The sequence below is a fragment of the Otolemur garnettii genome, unplaced genomic scaffold (assembly GCF_000181295.1).
Source record: "Otolemur garnettii isolate 467f Iridium unplaced genomic scaffold, OtoGar3 scaffold00016, whole genome shotgun sequence".
In the NCBI taxonomy this organism is placed as follows: Eukaryota; Metazoa; Chordata; class Mammalia; order Primates; family Galagidae; genus Otolemur; species Otolemur garnettii.
Genome location: NW_003852411.1, coordinates 12,247,988 through 12,270,534, shown reverse-complemented (window position 1 = coordinate 12,270,534; position 22,547 = coordinate 12,247,988). Strand labels below are relative to the sequence as shown.

Here is a 22,547-nt window from a genome sequence, read left to right as displayed (position 1 = left end):
TATTTGACAGTGAAAAGGAGTGAGGTGCTGATACCTGCTATGATGTTGCTGAACCTTGACAACATTATATTAAGTGAAAGAAGCTCTTCATAATGGGCCACGTATGGTATGATTTCATTTATGTGGAGACATTCAGAATAGGCAAATTTCTAGAGAAACTAGAATACTGGTTACAGAAGCCTGGGGGAGGGAGGGTAATGATGGATTAGGGGTTTCTTTTTGGAGTGTTGAAATGTCCTGAAATTAGACAGTGGTGATGGTTGCACAGCTCTGAATATGCAAAACCCCATTGAATTGTGCACTTCAGAAGGGTCTGTTTTGTGGTTGTAATTATAACTTAATAAAGCTGTGGTAAGAATGCGTATGGCTCCTAAATTAGGACAGCAACAAAAATTATAGTATACATTGTCACTCCATGATAATCTGTAAGGTGCCAGAGACGTGCTACAAATGGTGGCAGCGGTGGGCTGGTGCAGACAGGAAACTTTGGATACCGTCGGCCTTTTAGCACTCTTCTCTCCCTCCATCTCTCCTGTGAAGGTAATAAACGTTACTGGTGTTTTATTGCGGCTCTGTGTGAGCTGTGGAAGTAATGGGGGAGCAGGAGACTGACCCCGGACAGTGGGGTAATTGGAAAGATTACAAAGCCTGATTCAGATTTATTATTCACATGGGGCAGCAGATGCCAGCTAGCAGTTGGAGGGGTCACCCTTCCCAGGGTTCGCCTGTTTGTTTTGGTCCTTGGGGTTGTTTGTTTAATGTTCTAAGAGGGCTGGAACCCCTAAGCTAGCATAGTGGCTCTCTAAGCTCTCATGTGCATCAGAATTATCTGGGGTGCTTGTAGAAAATGAAACATTCTGGCCCCACCCCCGGAGGGTCAGGGATCTCCATGGTTAGCAAGCACTCAGATAATTCTGATGCAGGTGGTTCATGGACCACTTTGAAAACATCTGAGCTAGAAAAAACTGTCTAACCATGTTGGGAAAGCACATAAATATGCATGAGGCTGATCTAATCAACTCTAGGACAGTACTTATTCTAGAAGGAGGGGACGTAAACAGGTTGGGGTGGAGCCTTGCCTGCATCTGAAATGTGCAGGTCTTGAAAGAAAAAAAGATTTTGAAACAGATATCAGACAATGTAAATCCGTGTTAAACATAAAACTATGCACATCGTGTCTTTTACAGTATTTTTAAGAATTTGAAATATTTCATAATAAGAAGGGTGTAAAAGTGTTTTGGAATCCTTGGGGTTTTAGCTGTTAGGGTCCTGTCAGGGGCTCAGCATGGTCAGGAGAGAAGAGCATCCCAGTGGCTGGGCTCTATGTTCCCTGAAGGGCAGTGTTTGGTGGCTCTGCCCTCAGCTTGGAAGACCCCTGGCGGGGGAGGCCGCCTCCTCTCACAGGCCTTCTGCGTGGGAGGGCCTGGTCCTGACTCCTGACCATACACAGGCTGTTCATCAGGGCAGGATGCAGGAACTTAAGAAAATATTAATGTTATTTTTCTGCTTATCTTGTTTCCACTATTGATAAGTACTTGATACTCCTTTTAGAAGTATTCTGATATTTTCAATACTAATATCATTAGGAGAACCCAGAGGTAACGCCAAAAAAAAAAAAAAAAAAAAGAGCCCTAGGGTTGAATTTCTCCTAGAGAACAGGGAAGAGAGGAACAAGGAAAGCTCAGCCTGCCTGCTTTGCCCTGGGAGGGAGGCTTCTGTTCGGTGAGTTTGGGTGGATTCCATATTTGGATCACAGTGGCTGCTGCCTGCCTTGTTGTAACTTCATAGCTTTCAAGACCCCTTTCCGCTCCCCCTGTCTCCAGGAAAGAGGAATTTTTGTTTCTTGGCTCAAGGCTACCTCAGGGGCCCTCAGTCCAGTCACTTTCTTTGCTGCTGCTTCGGGAATGTTCTTCCCTTGCTCCCCTGTTAGACGTGCCTGCACTGCTGTGCAGATGAGGTCATCAAATGCTCCTCTAGGGGGTGGGGATGGAGAGAAGAGGCCCTGACCTTGGCCAGCCATCTTGGGGGTGGGGAGAGGGTTGGGGTGCTAGGGGAGCTGAGTGGTCACAGCAGCTTCCCCGACAGTTTTGTAAATGGAAGCACACTGCCAGCAGACTCAGGGTATGGTTTGGAAGGGGATGTACGCCAAGCCATCAAGATTTAAGGCAGTCTCAGGCCAGTTGGGAAGCCTGCCAATGTATGCCAGCTCTGAGCAGGGGAGAGGCTGGCAGAGAAGGCTGTGGCCTGCGCATTAGGCGTGCCAGGCTCTTGCCAGCCTCTTCCTTCCCTGAATCTCAGCCTCCTGTCTGAGAGCCTCCCTTTGCCTTGTGGATGTGTTGGGACTAAATTTGGGTGCTTGGAAGACTGCTGGTCTATGATCCTATGGTCACTGTGGGGACTTACCCCCATTGACTTTCTTTCATCCCTTCTCAATTTTCCTGCTGCTCATGGTCTCTCCATATAAGCCCTTGCTGGGCTGGGACTCCTGTCTTCCATCTTCCGTTATTTGCTTTCTCCTCCCAGATCTGTTTTCTTAAAGCTTCTGAAGTTACATTTGGGACTAGAGTAGGAATGGCGCTCTTAGTAGGCAACCCCAGCCCATGCTCTCTGCTCAAGCACTGTGCTCGGTCCTGAGGGCGTGCAGCGTTAAACACTCCCTCTCTCTTCTCACACCGAGGGCCTGGGTGGGCGGTGCCACTCACCACTTCCTGCACGACACCTCTCCCTCTCTCAGGACATGCAGAGCTCTGGGCCCCGGCCATTTCAAATCCTACGGATTTGTGTTTGGGTGGTAGCGTGGACGCATCCCTTTTCTTATTCTTCCTATCTGACAGTTTCCCAAGCTCTGCCTGTCCTTTTAAATCAAGATCTCTGCTCTTCCCTCCGATGTCCTCCTTCCAGCCACCAGCCCACATCCTCGTCAACTTGTAACTTGGATGATTGAGTGGTCCATTGGCTGGCTTCTTGCCTTCATTTCTTCCTCAGTTTGTCTGTCAACTGTCATGAGAGTCTTGCTAAAGCTCCTTCTACGGAGGGTGCGCCCTAACTGGGCCTCTAGCGTAGCTCTTTCTTCCCGGTACCCTCCTCTGCCCTGCTCTGCATGGCCATCGGCACCTCTCTCAAGCGAATGCTACCTCTTCTCCCCTTGGCCCCCTGCCTGTCCCCAGTGTTGCAGCAGCCACCTGCTTGGCTTTGTTCTCGCTCTCTTTTCTTTCCTTTTTTTTGAGACAGAGTCTCACTCTGTTGCCTGGACTAGAGTGCCATGGCATCAGCCTAACTCACTGAAACCTCAGTGTCTGGTCCTTAAGTGATCCTCCTGCCTCAGGATCCCAACTAGCTGGGACTACAGGTGTGGGCCACTATGTCTGGCTAATTTTTCTATTTTTAGCAGAGACAGAGACTTGCTCTTGCTCAGGCTGGTCTCAAAACTCCTGAGCTCAAGGGATCCTCCTGCTCTGGCCTCCCAGAGTGCTAGGATAAGAAGCCTGAGCCGCTGTGCCTGGCCATGCATTCCTGCCTTTGACTTTCCCATACCTGCTCTTGACCTACCCTCCTGATTCATTTCCTTTGAGTCCTTCCACTCCCTCCTCCTTCCAAACCTTTCACCGTGACATCGGCTGGTCCCTTTGTGTTCAGAACCACAGTTCCCTGGAACTGGAAGGAGACTTGCAGATCTTTGAGTCCAGCTTCTTTCCAGAGGCCCTGTGTGGGGAAGTAACTTGTCTGCAACTTCACGCCAGATTCCTCTGGGACCTGGGCCTCTCATTCCTAGTCCCATGCTCCTTCTATCCCATCATGCTGCCCAAAGATGTAGAAGATACCTTCTTACCCGCAGCTGACTGGGATGTTGTCAGTAATAGCAGCAGAGATGCAGTGGATATACAGAACAGCGTTTGTGGAGAGTTTCTTACTCATTCTCTTTGCCATGCAATTAGCACTTTAGTCTGCTATTCTTACTGTCAGTTGCACACATTGAGCCCTCGATTCTGTCAGAATTTAACACTGCCTTGTTTGCTAATTATCTCATGCACGGAAGGTAAAACTGTCTTAAATATCTTTTATAGCCCTTAGCATCTTGTATCGTTTCAGGCATGGAGTAGAACTTTTTACCTACTTGTTAATTCCCTGAGGTTCAAAGACCATTCCAGGCAGGGCTGACATTCCAGCTCTCGGCTCTGATGAAGGTTTACCCACTCGAAACTGGGTTTGGATCTGCAGCTTCTCAGGGCCTCCTGGTTAGAATTGGGCACACTCTCCCCTCTGCTCCAGCAGCACTCTTTTGGAATCTGTATTGTTACTCATATCATGTGGATAATTATGAGCGGACTCCTGCCCTTCTTCTGGACTCTGAGTTTCTGGGCACATTTAAGAAGTCATTCTCTGCAGGGCCTGTAGGTTTCTTTGTCCACACGACGTCCTGCACATGGCTGTTCTCCATACGTGGCTGTTGAGTTGGATGTTATGAGTAACAACACAGTTAATGACATCTTATCCGCGTGTGGTCTATCTGCACAACCCAGGGCCTTCTTCACACTGTGGCCAAACCCCAGCCTGGGACTGGGGCCAGGCTGGGAGGGTTTGGGATGGTTTCCAGATGGGCAGAGATAATTTTGTGTCTCAGCGTACATCTCTAACCGCATCTCAAAACAAAATACAAATAAATTACTTTGGTCCTATCCATCATGTTTACTTGGCTAAGCCTCTTCCTCCATCAGCTCAGATAATGAAGAGGTGACATTTTTATTGTTTACTCTGTGGCCCGGAGAATAAAGGAAGTTCCCGGGTAACAAGGCATAGCAGCGTTTTCCAAGCAGCCAAACCGAAATGGTCTGGGAAGGATAGGCATGTCTAAGGGGCACTGAAAGGAAAAGCTGGGCAGAATCATTCTTCGTTGATTCCAAGCCTCTGGGACTTGGAAGGTCTAACTTCATTTTACAGATAAAAAAATTTCTGCTTTCCAGAAAAGGAAAGCAGCCGAGACTCATAGGGGCTGTGAAGGAGAGGAGTCAGGATGAGCAGAGAGAGCTCTCTGGCTGCCTGGGCTGCTTTTCCTGAGCACCACAGCTCTGCAGAACCCTAGGAGAAATGTCACACGACTGGGTTGCCAAGCAGAGCTTCCCGGGCTCTGAGAAGGGAGCAGGAGTGGGTGGGTTGGAATGCGAGTGTGGGTGGTCACCGGGAGGCTGGAGCGGGTGAGGGAAGATGGCACAAGGGAGGGGGCTCTGGCCTCTGCTTGGGATTCTGGATGTGTCCCCTTTCTGGAAAGAGGAATAAGTAGGAAAGTAAGAGAAGGCCAAAACTGCCACAGGCAGCTGCTCTCAGAGTCACTGTCACTTTCCCTTTTATAATATTGCCTCAGGTTTTTAGAACTTTATGGAAACTTCTGAAGAGTGAATGTGTCCAAGGGGAAGGGGAGTTGCCCTTGGGTTTCTGCTGTGCTCGCTGGGGTATGGGGTTCAGGCAGACTTCTTCAGAACCGGCTCCCCAGCTGTGGGGCCGGGGAAGAAGGTCAGGGAGGGACATAGGCACCTGGGCAGAGGCCAGAGCAAATGTACAAGCACGTGTGTGTGTAAACGCTTGTCCTGTGCAGCGCCAGAAGGGTGGTGGGAGAATTTCAGACTAAGCTGACCAGGAGGCACAAGTCGAGGGACAGGTTCCACAGTGACATGTCTGGATTCTATTAGGGAGGCATCAGGGGTCATTGAGGACTTTCAGCAAGAGAACGATAGAATCCTTGGGTAGATAGGCTTGTGGACTTGCCGTGCTGCATGTGTGCATGTGCATGTGGTGATCAGGGAGGAAGGTGTGAGGCTGGACTTAGGAGGATGGGTTAGCAGCCTGCCTTTTACATGTTTTACTGCCTAGAAAAAAAGATGAAGGCTGGAACCTGGTCTATGTCAGTAGGACCAGGGAGGAAGGGACAGATCTAAGAAGTATTTAGGGAACCCTAAAGTTGGGGGATGATGGAGGGGACAGAATGAAAGGTGAATCCCAAGGCTGGGGGGTGGTCGCTTCCTCCACTGTGAGACTATGGCACACTGTTTGGGGGCAGTCTGGTGTGAGGAGATGATTCTGGCTTTGTGAGTTAGATGTGCCCTTTGGGCTACTGGGTGTGGTAGAAGTTGGAGCTCAGGACAGGGGCTGCACAGACATCTGGGCTCCGTCACTGTACACTTGGTGGTTGAAACCATGTATCTCAAAAAAGTAGGCAGAGAGAGGAGGGCAGGCAGGCAAGAGGACCCCTGCATTAAAATAGTATAAAAAATACGGAGGATCTAGGAGGTAGGCCAGGAAAGAGCTTGTGGGTGGGGAGAACAGATTGATGGAAGACCATTAGCAGGGAAATGAAGGGAGAAAGAGTTTCCAGAAGAAAGGAATGGTTACCAGGGTCACATATGAGGAAGGGATTCACTGCTGGCATTTATTTGAGAAACCATGACCTTTTCCCATTTTTGTGCTAGAAATAGATGCCTTTTCTTTGTAACAGACAGTAACATACAGAGAACAGAATCATGCTTGCTCCGTGTCTTAGAATCCATATGTAAAGTCCTTTCTGGTCCTGGGCTATTGTCAAAAACAGGGAAACTGCCATCTTTGGGCAGTTTGTACTCAGAGGGAGAGGGGGCTGGGTGTGAGGGATCGGTGCCTTAATTTTAGCAAGACTCTGAGCTCCTTGGAAGGCAAGCTTTATTTCTACATAAATAGAAAGTATTATTATTATTACATCCTCACACTGTATCAGAGCCAAACACTGGAGTCCTCAATACTGTATCTATTTCTCTGGGCTTTCAGAGGGGTGGGGAAGAATGGGACATTTAGGTTGCTAAGTGATTGTGCTTCTAAAAATAAGGAAATTTCCCAGTGGCTTCTTCTCCTGTGTTTTGGTTAGAGTAAGAGGATGCCAAGGTCAAGTCACAGATGATAGGCTGTATCTTGAGGCAGCCAAGTGGATGGGGCAAGACAGCCTCAGTTCTCCTCCGGAGGTCCTCCTGGATCCCCCTACCTGCATCCTTGTAGGACCCACTACTTTGGGAAATTGCAGGAAAAACTGCCCCCCCACCGCCTTGCTTGGATTGAAGAGCCTCGCCTAGGCAGCCAGCCCCAGTGGTTGCTATGGTGACAGTGGGTGGTTGGGGGCGGTGGTGATGCAGCGTTTGGCCTGTGCAGCTGAGGTCCCCAGCGCAGGCTGCTTAGAGCCCAGGCTCCTGACGCTCCTGACAGTCATTTAGGATTCCAGAGGGTGACTTGCTGCAGTGTTGAAATCTTCAGCCAGGCCAGCCAGCTCAGCCAGGTGAATCCCTCATGAATGAATATGCATCTCACAAGCCAAATTTTGGCAGGTTTTCATGGGATCAGGAGCTCCACAGCAGCCTAAATGGGGGAAGGGGTGCGCAGAAGAAAGCTGCGTGCAGGGGAGAGGGGCTGGGATCGCAGACTCTGAGGATGGGCAAAGGCCCTTAAGATCACCTAGTTCATGAATCGCTTCTGCAACATCCCTGGCAGCTGGTCACCAAGCCCCTGCTTGGACTCTTCTTGTGATCGTGAACTCACTACTGGGCAAGGCACCCCATTCCACTGTTGGCTAGATCCTAGGTTTTTCCCCCTCCTCCCTTCCTTTCTCCGTCCTTTTCATTTTCTGGCAAAATTCTGGCCACTTCTAATTTGATTCACTGGCTCAAGTTATGCCAAGAAGAAAAGCAGTCTAAGCTTTCATGTAGATGACAGTCACTTGCCACAAACAAAACATTCGTGCTTTTCTCAGCTGCCATCATTTCAAGATGCCTTGTGATTCCCCATGCCCCCAATTCCTCAGTGTTGGTATTACAATACGACACCCAGAATGGAGCGCAGAGCTCTAACCGGTCCGATCAATGCAGATTACTTCAGGGTGACACACGTGTCGTGTCGGTGATCACAGTCTGAGATTAATTTTTAGCTCTTCCCCCCACCACACCACTAGCTAATATGAAACTTGTGGCTGTCATTCCTGGGTCTTTTCCATGTGAACAGCTGACACTATCCTCTACTTTTGTACTTTTTCTGCTGTCATTCATCCAAGCTGTTGATAAATGTGTTAAAATGGACAGAAATCATGACAGAACGCAGAGGCACAACTCGAGGCCTCCCTACCTGTTGGGATTATAACATAACATTAATAGCTGGTGTCTGTTGCTTTTATATTTATCTATCTGTCTGTCATCCTAATTGATCAATCAGTGGTCTTCTGAGATGACTGCTAGCTTTGTCATTATCTTACTGATGAGTGGATCCACAGGAAGGTTAAGTAAGTTGCTCACGGTCACATAGCCTCTCAATAGCAAAGTTAGTATTTGAACTCTTACTAGCTAAGGAGTACGCAATCTCACAATGTGAGATAATTTGTGATAATGTAGCATATGAGACTTGGTCGAGGGGCTGCTGAAATCCAGGGATACCATATCTTTAGCATTTTTTTGATCTCTTCATCTAATACCCCTGTTGTAAAAAAGAAAGAAGGTCAGCATGGATCTGTTTAGTCTGTGGCATCTCATGCTAATTTCTGACAATAAGGAACCATGGCAATAGTGTAGCACCAGTCTTTCATTTGCTGAGCCCTCCCTTGTGCCAGGCACTGAGCTAAGCTTGCCCCAGGCATTGTTTAATCATCTTGCTTCCTCATTGCTTATCAGTTACAGACTGATCTACAGTTGAATTTTTCTGGGATTGACAGTGAGCTCATTGGTTATCGTTCTAGACTCTTCTTTTTGGAAATCAAGACATTTGCTCAGATTTCTAAGGCCTCTGTTTTATCCCCAGTTTCTCACAAGCTGCCAGCGTGGATGCTCTCTCAGTGCTTCTACATGAGTGTTGAACTTGGGAGCCAGAGGCCAGGTCCAAGTCTGGCTCTACTGTGGCTTTTTTAAAAAATATGGAATGCTTCAGGAATTTGCGTGTGATCCTTGCACAGGGGCCATGCTAATCTTCTCTGTGTCGTTCCAATTTTAGTATATGTGCTGTCAAAGCAAGCCCTCTACTGTGGCTTTTTATTGATGAAGCCAACAGGAAATCACTCAACCTTCTGAGTATCAGTCTCCTCCTCTTTCAGATGGAGACAAGAATCCCTGTGCAGAATATTTCTAGGGCTGCTGAGATGCTCACATGGGAGAATGTATATGTTGAAGGGCTTCTCAGACTTCACAGCTGCAGACATATTTGACCCAGTATTATTATACTTTTTATATTTACAAGACACTCAGAGGTATGGCTGAATATTGGTCACTAGACCCAGAAAGGGGGATCTACCAACTCTTCTCCATTGCATTGTGCTTTAGGAGGAAGAAATGAAATTTCAGACTCAAGAAAGGAAGGGGTGTCTTCTTAGAGGTCTCTCGTACAGGCTAAAGCTTCTCTGCCTGCTCCAAATCAGCAGAAAGCCTTAAAGGAGCAGGCCACATTGATCCTGGGTGGGGGGGCACATGTTCACTGATTTTTGTTTTCTTCTTTGTTTTTCGACTTGCCCCCAACCTCAGCAGGCTACTCTGGTGCCATCTGCCATGTCTGCTGATGTTACTGAGGGAGGGAGGGTTGCACATAGAGATCAACCAACTTTCTCCACTATGGCACCAGCAGTCCCATTTTCTCATTGGGAAAACCAAGGTGAAAGAAAATGGGTCGGCACTTAACATGATGCCTGAAGCCTGCAGAGCTAGGAGCTACCCATCCCTGGTCTTGGCTCTTGGAAAACATGGTCCACTAGATTATAAACTCCAAGAGGCAGGAAACACATAATGTGTTTACATAAATGTAATATAATGTAGACATATGTGCATGCAGGAATGAATGAAGGAATAAGTGAAGGGGAGAACTGTTTTCCACTTAAAGTATGGCTCCTGCCAGTCTGAAGAACACAGCCTTTCTTAAACTTTGTGAAGAGGAGGAGGCCCAGGAAACAGTGAGAAAGGCTCCCCTGATCTTTAAACTCTGTCTAAAGGGGTGAATGAAGTGTTCTGAAACTGATGGAAACACGGGCCTAGACCAGAGAATGATTTTGGAGTGACCAGTGTGTGCTTAGTTCTCTAGCTGCTGTCACCAGCTTTCTTGAGCCCATGAGGGTGACTGCATGTCCAACTTCACCTAAGGATGCAGCCAAACTGCAGTCCCCACGCTGCTGCAGTCGTCAGGACACAGGCTGGGTTTCCTGGCTTCAGATGCATTTATATGCCAGAGTGCTCCAGGGTGTCTTTTCACTAAGAGTCAGCATGGCATGGACACCTCTTTCTCCCCTGGGGAGGAAGGCACAGTACATCTAGATGAGGAGTTTACTCTAAATACTGCGGACCCCAGGACAGTGAATTCTCTCACAGTTTACCCCCAAGGTATTCCTAAAAGGCACTCTTGCCTGCTGGGGTCTCCACAATAGCCTCATGTAAAGAAAATATAAATAAGAAAGCAAAACTTAAGGCTCTTTTCATAATCACAGTATGAAAGGACTTTTCATAATCACTGCTGAAAGGATTCAGAGAGGGACTGTGGGGAGGCGGGAGTGGGCTGCAGCTCTTTTCTGCTGGTCACTCCATCACCAGAGGGCCTCCTGCACACTGGTCTTCGGCTGCGTTCCTTCCTGAGATGCCCACCAGAATCTTCTCCCCAGAGAAAGGCCACTCCTTCCTAAACTGTATTTGCTTACAGGGTGCATGGCCTCAGGCCACACTCTGGGGCTGGTGAAAGAAGTTAGGGCAGGGGGTACTGTGGTCACACTGGGGTGGTGAAGTGCTGAAGCTTCCAGTTCTGAGGGGCCCAGGTTCCTAATTACTAGAGCGATGACAAAACGTGTTTGGTACTGTGGCTGCTGCTGCTACCAAGAGGTGTAAAGGGGGAGTTGGAAGGAGAACCAGGATAATTTGCTAGTTCACAGCCTTTCTTAGAGTTCACACGGAATTTTTAGTTACCCCACCCCCCCAGTTCTGTTTTTCCAGTATGTCAGAGAAGGTGAGATCAGCAGGCTTGGAATGTCACATGGCAGGAACACAGGGGTTACTGAGGCACAATCCTCCTTGCTCCTTCTGGACACAGGGAGAAGGGGCTTCACAGGGGCTGGGGGGCATTTGGGTGTCACCTCAGGGAGCACCTGGATCCACATTCCCGTTGCTCTCCTCCTTGTGACCCTGACTGCAGGCTGCTGGAAGTCCCAGCCTGCTGGTCCCTGGCAAGCCTTATTTGTCTGACAGTGCCTTGCAAAGTTGTCAGTTACGAGGTTGCTTGGAAGGGCACAGAGAGGAGCAAGTGACAGATGTGAAGGGATCCATAGACAGGGTTGTCCAAGAGGCCTCTGCGTGTTACTCAGGAGCACCTCCTGGGTTTCCATGTAGCCTTAGTTTTTCCCTCTGGAAAATGACACAGCAAGTCTAATCTTCCTGCCACCACCCTGTGCTGTCTAGGGACTGCCCCCATGCTTTCCGGCAATTTCAAAACGTGTTAGCCATCCCTCTGCTGATAGTAGTGTGGAGCAGACACATCCTGTCAGCATGCCCAGTGCTCTGGGGAGACCGAGGCCATGAACTTCCTGTTCATCTGAGTCCAGAGCCTCATGCCCTGGCAGCAGGGCTGTGGTATAACCTACAACTTGCTTCTGTCTTGGCCTGGCACCTCTCCCCTTCCTGTCCACTCTGCCCCTGCTGGGCGGCCTTCCTAAAGCACAGCTTCGCTTATGTTGTCCCCTCTGCTGAGGCTGAATGCCATGCAGGGTCCCCACGTGGAAGGAGGGGCAGAGCTGGCTTAGCAGCACCTTGTGGGATACATTGAGAAAGTGAGATGTCAAGGCCTCTGGGCTAAGGTGACCAGACGTCCCGCTTTTAGCAGGACAGTCCCAATTTTTAACAATTTGTCCTGCATCCCGTGGCGTTTTTTGAAAAAGTCCTGATTTTTAGAAAGAATGCACAAGCTAGGGAACAGCCAGACAACGGGAAGGGAATATACCATTTTCGGCTGCTGAAAAGGTTAATGTAACTCCATTTGGGAATGAAGAGGTTAATGTAACTTCATTTGGAAATGAAAAGTATAATGTAAGCTCCCCCCTCCCCTGCCACAGGTTCTGCCCTATACATAATTTTTTTTAATGTATTATATTTGTAAATTGTACTTATGTTGAAATTAAAACTATATATATTACAATACTATTTTTGCATTCTATGAAAATTTTTGTTGCTCCATATAGACCAGATTTTTAATTAAGAACACTCCCCACACCTATAACTCCACCCCCCACCCCCCCATCAATGGTGTCCCGCTTTACCAATGTTAAAACCTGGTCACCTTACTCTGATCCTACTGTTCCTGGAGTTCAGGGCCCTGAACAAAATTCTGACCTTTAAACTTAGACCTGGCCAGACAGCCTCTGCAGTGTTTGCTCTTCAAACGTAGCTCCAGCTATACAAAGGGTGGCTCCAGATAAAATGGTCCAGAATAATCAGGATTTGGTCCATGCGTTATTCAACCTTTTTTATCTCATGGCACACTTGAACCTATAGTTAAACTTCCTCACCACACTTAAATCATGTTGATCAAAAAAAAAAAAAAGAGTAAAAAAAGAATATACTTACTGTGTTTTGAACATCTTTTGAAACTAATTTAATAAATGATCTTTAAATTTTTTTGTGGTGCACCTACCGTCCTCTCACGGCACCCCAGTGGGCCGTGGCACACCAGTTGAAGATCACTGGTCTAAAGAGTGAGTTATAGGGAAATGAAAAAAGGATAAAAAATGCAAATCTGGAAAAGAGAATAATTCCAGGAGCAGAGGACACTCGTCTTGGAATGCCTAAAGGCCATGTTGTCTTGAAACTACACCAAGAGAGGGTCACTATGTAGTTTCGAGTTCAGGGATGGGCAGCCCGTCCCTGCCGAGTGCAGACAGAGGCTGTGTTATGTGTAGACCAGGAACGCTGGATAGCAGGTTGGCGTGTGGGCTTGATGTTTCCAACATGAAGTTCATCTGTTAACTCTTTCCTGCAGTACATTTATTAAGTGCCTACTATGTGGCAAGTACTTTACTTCATACTGGACTAGAAATATGGCACAGACATTGCCCTCAGAGAACTTAATCTAGTTGGGAGAAACAAGTAAGAAAACTGAATTATAAGGGGAGACTGAGGGGAAGGGTGGTTTGGGAAGGTGTCCTGAAGGACGTGCATGCCGAATGGAGTATCTAGGAGGGGCAGGTGCTTCCCAGCCAGGGTGGGCTGCCTGGAAAGGTGCTGACAGGTGAGTGTGGCACCTGTCAGGAGCTGTAATGGGTTTAGATGGCTGGAGACTGGCATGGGGGAGGCATGGCAAGAGGGCAGAAGACTAGGTGGAGGCCAGATGATGGCATCATTCTAAAGCTAGTATGGGGCCTTGGAGGATCTTACATGGGAAACCATGTGTCAGATTTGAATTTTAGGAAGATTGTTCCATTAGTGCTGTGGAGATGAGGTTATAGGAGGAGGGGGCAGGGCAGCAGGGAGAAACTGTTAGGTGTTCTTGTGAAAAATGATGGTTGGCAGTGGGGCTAGAGAAATGGACCTGTTAACAGAGACAAAACTCCACCAGTTACTATGAGACAGTCTCTGGAGAAAGACAGAAGTGGTAACATTTGAGTTGAGACCTGAGTGACAAAGAACAAACAGCCAGGCAAAGATGCGGGGCTGGGAGAGTCCACACTGAAGGACCAGTGAGAGCCTTTGAAATGGACAAAAGTCTGGAATAGTCAAGAAACAGAGGAGACTGTTTTGGCTGGATCGAAGAGAGCAGGGAGGATGGTGGAGGGAGATGGTTGAGAGGGGAGGCAGGGTCCCCATCATGTAAGGCCTTGATCACAGAGAGTGATCAAATGTGGGTGTTGTCCCCTCCCAGGTGTGAGGAAGAGCTGGAGCACTGCCAGCAAATCCACTGCACTGTGTGAACAGAGCCTTGCACAGGGCTCACGCAGGCAGCCAACCCCACAGGGGCTGCTGGAGAGTGGAAGTGCCCACTGGGGTGGGATACTGGATATGCAAGGAGAGAGGTCTGTTCTGGAGGTGAAGACTGGGACTAATTCGCTTTGAGCCATCTTTAGAAGCTTGCTTTCCATGAGGTCACTTAGGGTGAGTGTGTGGCTTGAACAAACATAGCAGAGGAGAGAGGGGCGTGTATGAAACTTAGGAGATGTGGGTTAAAGGGGAGTGGAGGAAGAGGAGTAGCCAGCAGGGAAAGGGTAACTCAGGATGAATTTCGAAGAGAGAGCATCGAATTCTGCAGAATTATAAAGTACTAGCAGGTGAGTAGCAGCAAATACCTGTAGGCCACGGATGCCCTGTGAAAGTCATTTTCATGCGGTGATGAGGGCAGCAGCCGGGGGATAGTGGGCTGAGAGGTGGAGGGTGCAGTGTGTACCAGCTTCAGAAGCTGGACAGTGAAGTGAGGAGGGTGGAGAGGACACCCAAGGAAACCAGGAGAGGGGCCTCAGCATGCTGTGGCAGAGGGTGTGAGATCCAGAGCACCAGAGGAAGGTTCCTCTGCTTATGAGGAAGAACCCCACCCACTGCCTGTAGTAGACCTCTGAGTATTAGAAGGTTCTTGTTGTTTTAAGTAAAGTGCCAGTGTTTGCCTTTTTTTTTTAGAGACAGAGTCTCACACTGTTGCCCTCAGTAGAATGCTGTGGCGTCGCAACTCACAGCAACCTCCAACTCCTGGGCTTAAGCAATTCTCTTGCCTCAGCCTCCCAAGTAGTTGGGACTACAGGTGCCCACCACAATGCCTGGCTATATTTTTGTTGCAGTTTGGCCGAGGCCAGGTTCGAACCCACCACCCTTGGTATATGGGGCTGGTGCCCTACCCACTAAGCCACAGGCACCATCCTATCAGGGACTTTTGTTTCTGTATTTGTTGAACTTTAGTCATATTTAAAATTTAGCAACCAAAAAATGTATTGTGTTTCCCCAAAAATAAGACACTGTGTTATATTTATTTTTTTCTCAAGAAGACACACTAGGGCTTATTTTCAGGGGATGTCTTATTTTTATTAAGTATAATACAACAATCTACATCTATTCAAATACAGTTAAGTCATCTTCTTCTGGAACCTGACAGGGGGAGCCAACCTTGTTGGTAGGGCTGGCGCCAGTGATGCGTGAACTCCTTTCCCCTAGCCATTGGCATGTGTGCAATAGGATGCCTGTAACCGCGGTTACCACCTGCACACCCGCGCAAGTGCTAACGGCTTGGAGAAAAGGAGCTGTGGCAGATAAAAGGTATTCCAGTCTTCCTTACCACTCCGCGTGGAAATGCAGGGCATGGCTATGCAGATCACTAGGTCTTATTATGGGGTAGGGCTTATATTTAACAAATGCATAGAAATCCTGCTAGGGCTTATTTTGGGGGTAGGTCCTATTTTCAGGGAAATGCGGTACTGTAGTTCTTGATATGAATGTAACTCACCATTCAGTCCACAAAGAGGGACTTTTGTGAACAGCAGATGAGTTACTGTGTCTGTCACCAACTTCAGAAAGTGAGGGAGATGCCACAAGAAGACTTGCCTTTTTAAAAACCAAAATTAGTTTTTCTGATGCAAGAAGAAAAAATCTGGAAACCATAGATAAGCACAATGAAAATACAAAGAACCTATAATCTGCCCACCTAAAGATAATCACTATTACCATTTTGGTGTATTTCTTTCTAGTCTTTTTTTGCTTTTTTATATGTTTTGTACTTTTGAATTTATATTGTAGGTAAAATATTTTTTTCCTTAAAATTATACTGCTTGTCCTCTTAAGGCTCTGCGAAGCCTTATTCCACGTTATTAAAAGTTCTGCAGAAGGCCAGGCACAGTGGCTCACGCCTGCAGTCCTAGCACTCTGGGAGGCTGACGCAGGTGTATTGCCTGAGTTCGCAGGTTCGAGATCAGACTGAACAAGGGCGAGACCTTAAAAAATAGCTGGGCGTTGTGGTGAGTACCTGTAGTCCCAGCTTCTTGGGAGGCTGAGACAAGATAATTGCTTGAGCCCAAGAGTTTGAGGTTGCTGTGAGCTGTGATGACATAGCACTCTACTGAAGACAATAAAGTGAGACTCTGTCTCAAAAAAAAAAAGTTCTACAGAAATAGCATTTAAAAGGCTATATGACACTGCTCTGGGTGCGCTGTGCTATCCTCAACTATTCCCTTATTATTAAAGTTCTAAGGATGCTGTTCCTACCCTGGGCCAGTACAGGTTTGTGGCCTGTTAGGAGGTGAGCAGTGGGCCAGCAATCGAAGTTTCATCTATATTTACACCTGCTCCACATTACAGAGATCATCACCTGAGCGCCACCTCCTGTTAGATGAGCTGCAGCATTAGATTCTCGTGGGAGCACAAACCCTACTGTAAACTGCACATGGGCGGGGGGGAGTGTTGAGTGCTCCATTTAAGAATCTTATGCCCACCCTCCATTCCCCGTCTGTGGAAAAATTGTCTCGGGTGCCAAAAAGGTTAAAGATAATCTGCTCTGAGGCCTCTTTGTATGGTGGGTCCTCAAAAAATTAAACATAGAATTACTGTATCATTTGGCGGTTCTGCTTATTGATGTCTACCCCAAGGAAGTGAAAGCAAGGACTTGAACAGATGTGTTTACCCACGTTCACAGCAGCATTACTCACAACAGCCCAAATGTGGAAGCAACCTAAGCATCTATGGAGGGATGGCTGGATGAACAAAATGAGGTCTGCACACTCAGTGGAATAGTATTCAGCCTTAAAAAAGGAGGGCAGTCCTGATAGGTGCCACACAGGGATAAACCTTGAAGACATCATGCTATGTGAAATAAGTGAGGCATAAAAGGACAAATATTGTATGATTCCATTTATGATAAGTACTTAAGTTTGTCAAATTCATAGAAACCGAAATTAGAGAGGGGGGTTGGCAGGAGGGGGAGCTATTGTTTAATAGTACAGAGTTGCAGCTGGGGAAGATGGAGTTCTGGGGACAGATGGTGGTAATGGTTATATAACAGTGTGAGTGTATTTCATTAATGCCACAGAACTCTACAATAAAGAAAGTTTAAAATGGTAAATTTTCTGTTATATGTATTTTACCACAATTAAAAAAAATGAAGGATTGTGATCTTTTATGAAGTCAAGTTTAATAGGGTATAGTTTTGCATACAGTAAAATCCATCTTTTTTAAATATACAACTCTATGGGTTTTTTTGTTCTTAGATATAGAGTCTCACTTTGTCACCCTCGGTAGAATGCTGTGGTGTCGCAGCTCACAGCAACCTCCAACTCCTGGGCTTAGGTGATTCTCCTGCCTCAGCCTCCTGTGTAGCTAGGACTACAGGCACCCGCCACAGTGCCTGGCTATTTTTCATTGCAGTTTGGCTGGGGCTGGGTTTGAACCCGCCACCCTCGGCATATAAGGCCAGTGCCCTACACACTGAACCACAGGCGCTGCCCACAACTCTGTGTGTTTTGAAAAATGTATAGTTAGCTAGCTAGTACCATAATCAAGATATAAAATACACCCCCAAAGTTCCCATAAGTCCTTTTCTATTTAATACTCTCTCCCCATTCCCAGCCCCTAACAACCATTGATTTGTTTGTTTTTATAGTTTTGCCTTTTCTAGAATGCCACATAGATAGAGATGGCAGTAGCCTTTCCGGCTTCATGCATGCAGCAGCATGCCTTTGAGATTCATCTGGGTTATTGCATTGACCACTACTACGTGGTTCATTTCTTTTTATTGCTACCTGATACTCACTTGTACAGATGTATCACAACTTGTTTGTTTATCAACTGAGGAACATCTGTATTGGTTTCAGTTTGGGGCAATTATGGACATAGCTGTGATAAATTAACTGTTCATTGCTGGGTTAAATGATTAGGTGTATGTGCAACTCCATAAGGAGCTACCACACTGTTTTTCCAGAATAGTTTTGGAATATGCTGTTTTTCATCCTCATCAGCAATCTATGAGAGTTCCAGTTGCTCCACATTCTTAAAAGCATTCGATAATGTTGGGCTTTTCATTGTTTTGTTTTGTTTTTGTTTTAGCTGTCTAATAGGGGTGCAGTAATAACAATTGAAGCTGTAATTTGCATTTCCATAATGGTTAATAATGTTGTATTTTTCCATGTTCTTGTTTACTGTCCACATCTTTCCTTGCCGAAGTGACTGCTCACTTTTTGTGGCCATTTTTAAATTGGGTTGTTCGTTTTATTATAGTTGTAGGTGATTTTTAATTTTCTTATCAGTATAAATAATGCTGCTATGAACAACATTGTATGTAACAATTTGCCCTCATTTTGGAGTATGTACTTAAAGTAGTTTGCTAAAACTACTGGGTCAAAGAGACTGAACGTCATCAATATCCTTATAGACTCCGTATCTAAGAGCTTGTCACAATGCTTGCACCAATTTACGGTCTTCCTCGCTGTGGCTATTTGATAGGCGGAATAGGCAATTGTGTTGTCTTAATTTGAATTTTTTCTTCTCAATGAAACTATGGACCTTTTGTTGTGTAATTATTAAATAGCCTATTTCTTCTTTTGTGAATTGTCTGCACCTTGCCTTTTTTGGTACTAGATTGATACAGAAATTTGCCAGGGTTCTGTCTACACAGGGTCAGTTCTAGAGTCTGTGAAGCTCAGTGTCAGGGTTGGCAGTTTACAACATTTTCATAAAATATTAACTTGGTGTCAGCCTGGTTTCTTTCATGCTCAGAGGCCAAGAGCTAATTTGCATAGCTGGCAAGGTAAAAATAACTTCAGAGCTGAAGAGAAAGATCTCTGCTCTCAAGTTAAACTTGGACATGGTTCTAGGGGGCACCACTCTTTTTCTCTAGATGCCTTGGTGTATAAATGCCCTGGATTGTCCCTTTATAGAAATAGGTGTTTTTTGACATTCTTTTCTGAGAAAATGGCTGTGCCACTTTATTTTCCTGTCGTGACAGTAACCTCTTGATTCCTTCAACAACTCACCATTTTATTTATTGACAATGGAAGTACAATTCAGACCACTTTGTGCCCACATGTCTCTATCAAATAGATTTGGGAAACAAACCGTTCCTGTATATAGGCACAATTCTTTTTAATTATTAAAATGGCTTGTATTTAATTGTATTCCAAATAGACGGTATTGGAGACAATATGACTCAGAAGTCCTAGAATGCATTTTGGTTTAATGACTCTAAGAAGTAAAAAGCATTTTGTTTTCTCTGACAAATAGCCTAGTTTACTTGGGGGCTGTACAGGCAGTTGATATTTTATAACAGCTCTATGGCTGCCTCTGCATCAAACCCTGTAATTGTAGGGTTGTCTTCTCTCCAAGTATGGGAAATTGTCTGGGTATATTTTTTTAATACTTGTCATGCTAGAAGATGGGTGGCATATGCTTGTCAGGAGGATCAATCTCTTAGGCATGGTAGGCAGAACTAGGAAAGCAGAACAATGGACAGATATGTGTTTTTCTAAAATTTATGGATCTGTGATTTATCTGAAAGAGTCATGGATTTGAGGAGGTTTTATAAACTGAAACAGATTCTTTTGAGTCAGTTGTTTCTCAGACTGTCAAAAACCAAATAAATAAAAAAGCCTCTTTACCCCCTATAACACTACGTTAGGGTTTTTTTCCCCTCCTACTTTGCAGGAATTTTTTGATCAACTGCCCTCCCAGAGTTAACACACTCATCAGAATTTCATGTGTTGGGAAGATGACGCTGGCTCTCTCGAAGATTAAGAACAAGTCTGATTTCAGAATTATACTCTTTCAGAAGCTAATGAGGGAGCATTGTTTCATTATCTTAGGAATTAAGCCACTTACTAAGATGATACCAAGAAAAAAGCAGCACATTCTCTAATTGGTATGTTGACTCCATGCCAGGGGCCTAGTTCTGAGTTTCTCCTTATTTTACATGTATAGGCACACCTCAGAGATATTGTGGGTTCAGGTTCCCACCCCTGCAATGAAGCAAATAATCCAATAAAGTGAGTCACATGAATTCTTTCATCCTAGTGTGTATAAAAGTTATGTTTAAATATAAATATACAGTAGCCTATCAAGTGTACAGAAGCACTATGTATGAAAACACAGTGTGTATGTCTTAATTAAAAAGTGCTTTGTGGCGAAGCACTGCTGATGATTATTCTAAGCCTTCAGCGTGTAGTTATCTTTTTGCTGGGGGAGGCTCTCGCCTTGACGCTGATGGCTGCTGACTGATCAGGGTGCTGTTTGCTGAAGGCTGGGGTAGCTGTGGCTATTTCTTAAAATAAGACAACAATGAAGTTTGCCGCATCCAGTGACTCTTCCTTTCACAAAAGATTTCTCTGGAGCCTATGATGCTGTTTGATATTATTTTACCCACAGTAGAACTGCCTTCGAAATCACAGTCAATCCTCTTAAGCCCTCCTGCTGCCTTATTAACTAATTTCATGTAATATTCTAAATTCTTTACTGTCATTTTAACAGGTTCATAGCATCTTCGGCAGGAGTAGTTTCCATCTGCGTAAACCACTTTGTTTGCTCATCCATAGGAAGCAACTCTTCTGTTAAACTTGTGTAAGATTTCCCCAACTTAGTCACATACTTAGTTTCTCCTGTTAATTCTGGTTTTGCTCCTATTTCCTCTCCATCTGTAGCTGTTTCCTCCGTGGAGTCTTGAACCCCTCAAGGTCATCCATGAGAGATGAAATCATTTTCTTCTAAACTTCTGTGTATGTTATTTTCTTTTAAATCTCCTGCACTTGGCTTTATTTTTTAATTTAGGCCAAGAATTTTTGTCTTTCAAATTAAGCATTTGGCTCATTTTCCTGTAAAATAATTTTTAGTATATGTAGTTTAAATGCACTCCTTTATTAAGTATGTGTATTTTGTCCCACTTTTCTGCCTGCTTTTTCTCTGTCACTTTGCCTTAGTTTGATGGATTAATAGGTATACGTATGCCACATAAGCATACATACACAATTATTGTACTTTCTTTCAGTCAGTGAAGAATTTTAAAAACATTTACCATTCATCTCTTGATTTATAATTATAGGATTCTTAAATTTTTATTGTATTTCTGTATATCTACACATGATAGTTGATATTTTGATATTCTTCAAAATAAAATATTGTTTTATTTATTATTTATATTTTATGAAATCATAGCTGCATATTAATGCATTTATAGTGTGCTGATTTGATATACAATGTGGAATGCTTACATCAAACTGATTAACATAGCCATTACCTCACTTACTTATTTGTTGTGCTAAGACATTTATACTCTTAATAGTTTTGAAATGTACCATTGCATTGGGCACATTAGGTGAGGTCCCACCAAATACCCTCCTCCCTCCTGCTCCCCCCCCCACCTCTTCTTTTGAATCGTGAATGTTCTTAATGGCATCTAGAATGATGAATCCTTTCCAGAAGGTTTTCTATTTATTTTGCCTACATCCACCAAAGGAATCACTGTCTACAGTAGCTAGCACCTTACACTATTAATCCTCCATCCAGGGGCTACAGAATGGATGGTATGTTAGCAGGCAAGAAAACAATGTTAATTTCTTTGTATATCTCCAAGGTCTTGGGTGACCAGGTGCATTACCAGTGAATAGTAATAAATTTGAAAAGAATCTTTTTTTCTGATCAGTAGGTCTCAGCAGGGGGCTTAAACCATTCAGTAAACCATGCTATAAGCAGATGTGCTCTAGTCCAGGCTTTGTTGTTCCACTTAAAAAGCCCAGATGGAGCAGATTTAGCATAACTCTTAAAGGCCTTAGGATTGCTGGCATGGTGAATGGGCATTGGCTTTAACTTAGTCACCAGCTGCAGTAGCCCCTCACAAGACAGTCAGCCTGTCCTTTGACACTTTGAAGCCAGGAATTGATTTCCTCTCTCTAGCTATGAAAGTCTAGCTTGGCATCTCCTTCCAATATAAGGCCGTTTCATCTACATTGAATATCTGTTAGTGTAGCCACCATCATCAGTTATCTTAGCTGGATCTTCTAGACAACTGCAGGTTCTATTATGTCAGCACTTGCTGCTTCACCTTGCACTTTTATGTTATGGAAATAATTTATTTCCTTAAACCTTGGTGGGCCAAAGGTTCATGTTGGTATATATAAAGGCTACCGATTTATGAGTGTTGATTTTGTAACCTGAGACACTGCTATATTCCTTGATCACTTCTATGAATTTTGTAGTAGAATCCTTGGTATTTTCCAGGTATACGATCATGTCATCTGTGAAGAGTGAAAGTTTAATCTCTTCTGATCCTATATGAATACCCTTGATTGCCTTCTTTTCCCTAATTGCAATGGCTAAAACTTCCCTTACAATGTTAAAGAGCAATGGAGACAATGGGCAACCTTGCCTGGTTCCTGATCTGAGTGGAAATAATTTCAATTTAACTCCATTCAGTATGATATTGGCTGTGTGTTTGCTGTAGATGGCCTCTATCATTTTGAGAAATGTCCCTTCTATGCCAATTTTCTTAAGTGTTCTGATCATGAAAGGATGCTGGATATTATCAAAAGCTTTTTCTGCATCAATTGAGAGAATCATATGGTCTTTGTTTTTTAATTTGTGTATGTGATG

At 45.1% G+C, this 22,547-nt stretch overlaps 1 protein-coding gene and 1 non-coding gene across 2 annotated transcripts in view; one reads left to right on the top strand and one right to left on the bottom strand.

The window, feature by feature from the left end:
• Positions 1-22,547, top strand: part of LOC111723816 (voltage-dependent R-type calcium channel subunit alpha-1E-like) — a 173,843-nt gene that overhangs the window by 60,571 nt on the left and 90,725 nt on the right. The window lies entirely within an intron of this gene.
• LOC111723863 lies at positions 8,903-9,005 on the bottom strand. Its single transcript, XR_002772311.1, has one exon. It is a non-coding gene; the product is annotated as a U6 spliceosomal RNA (small nuclear RNA).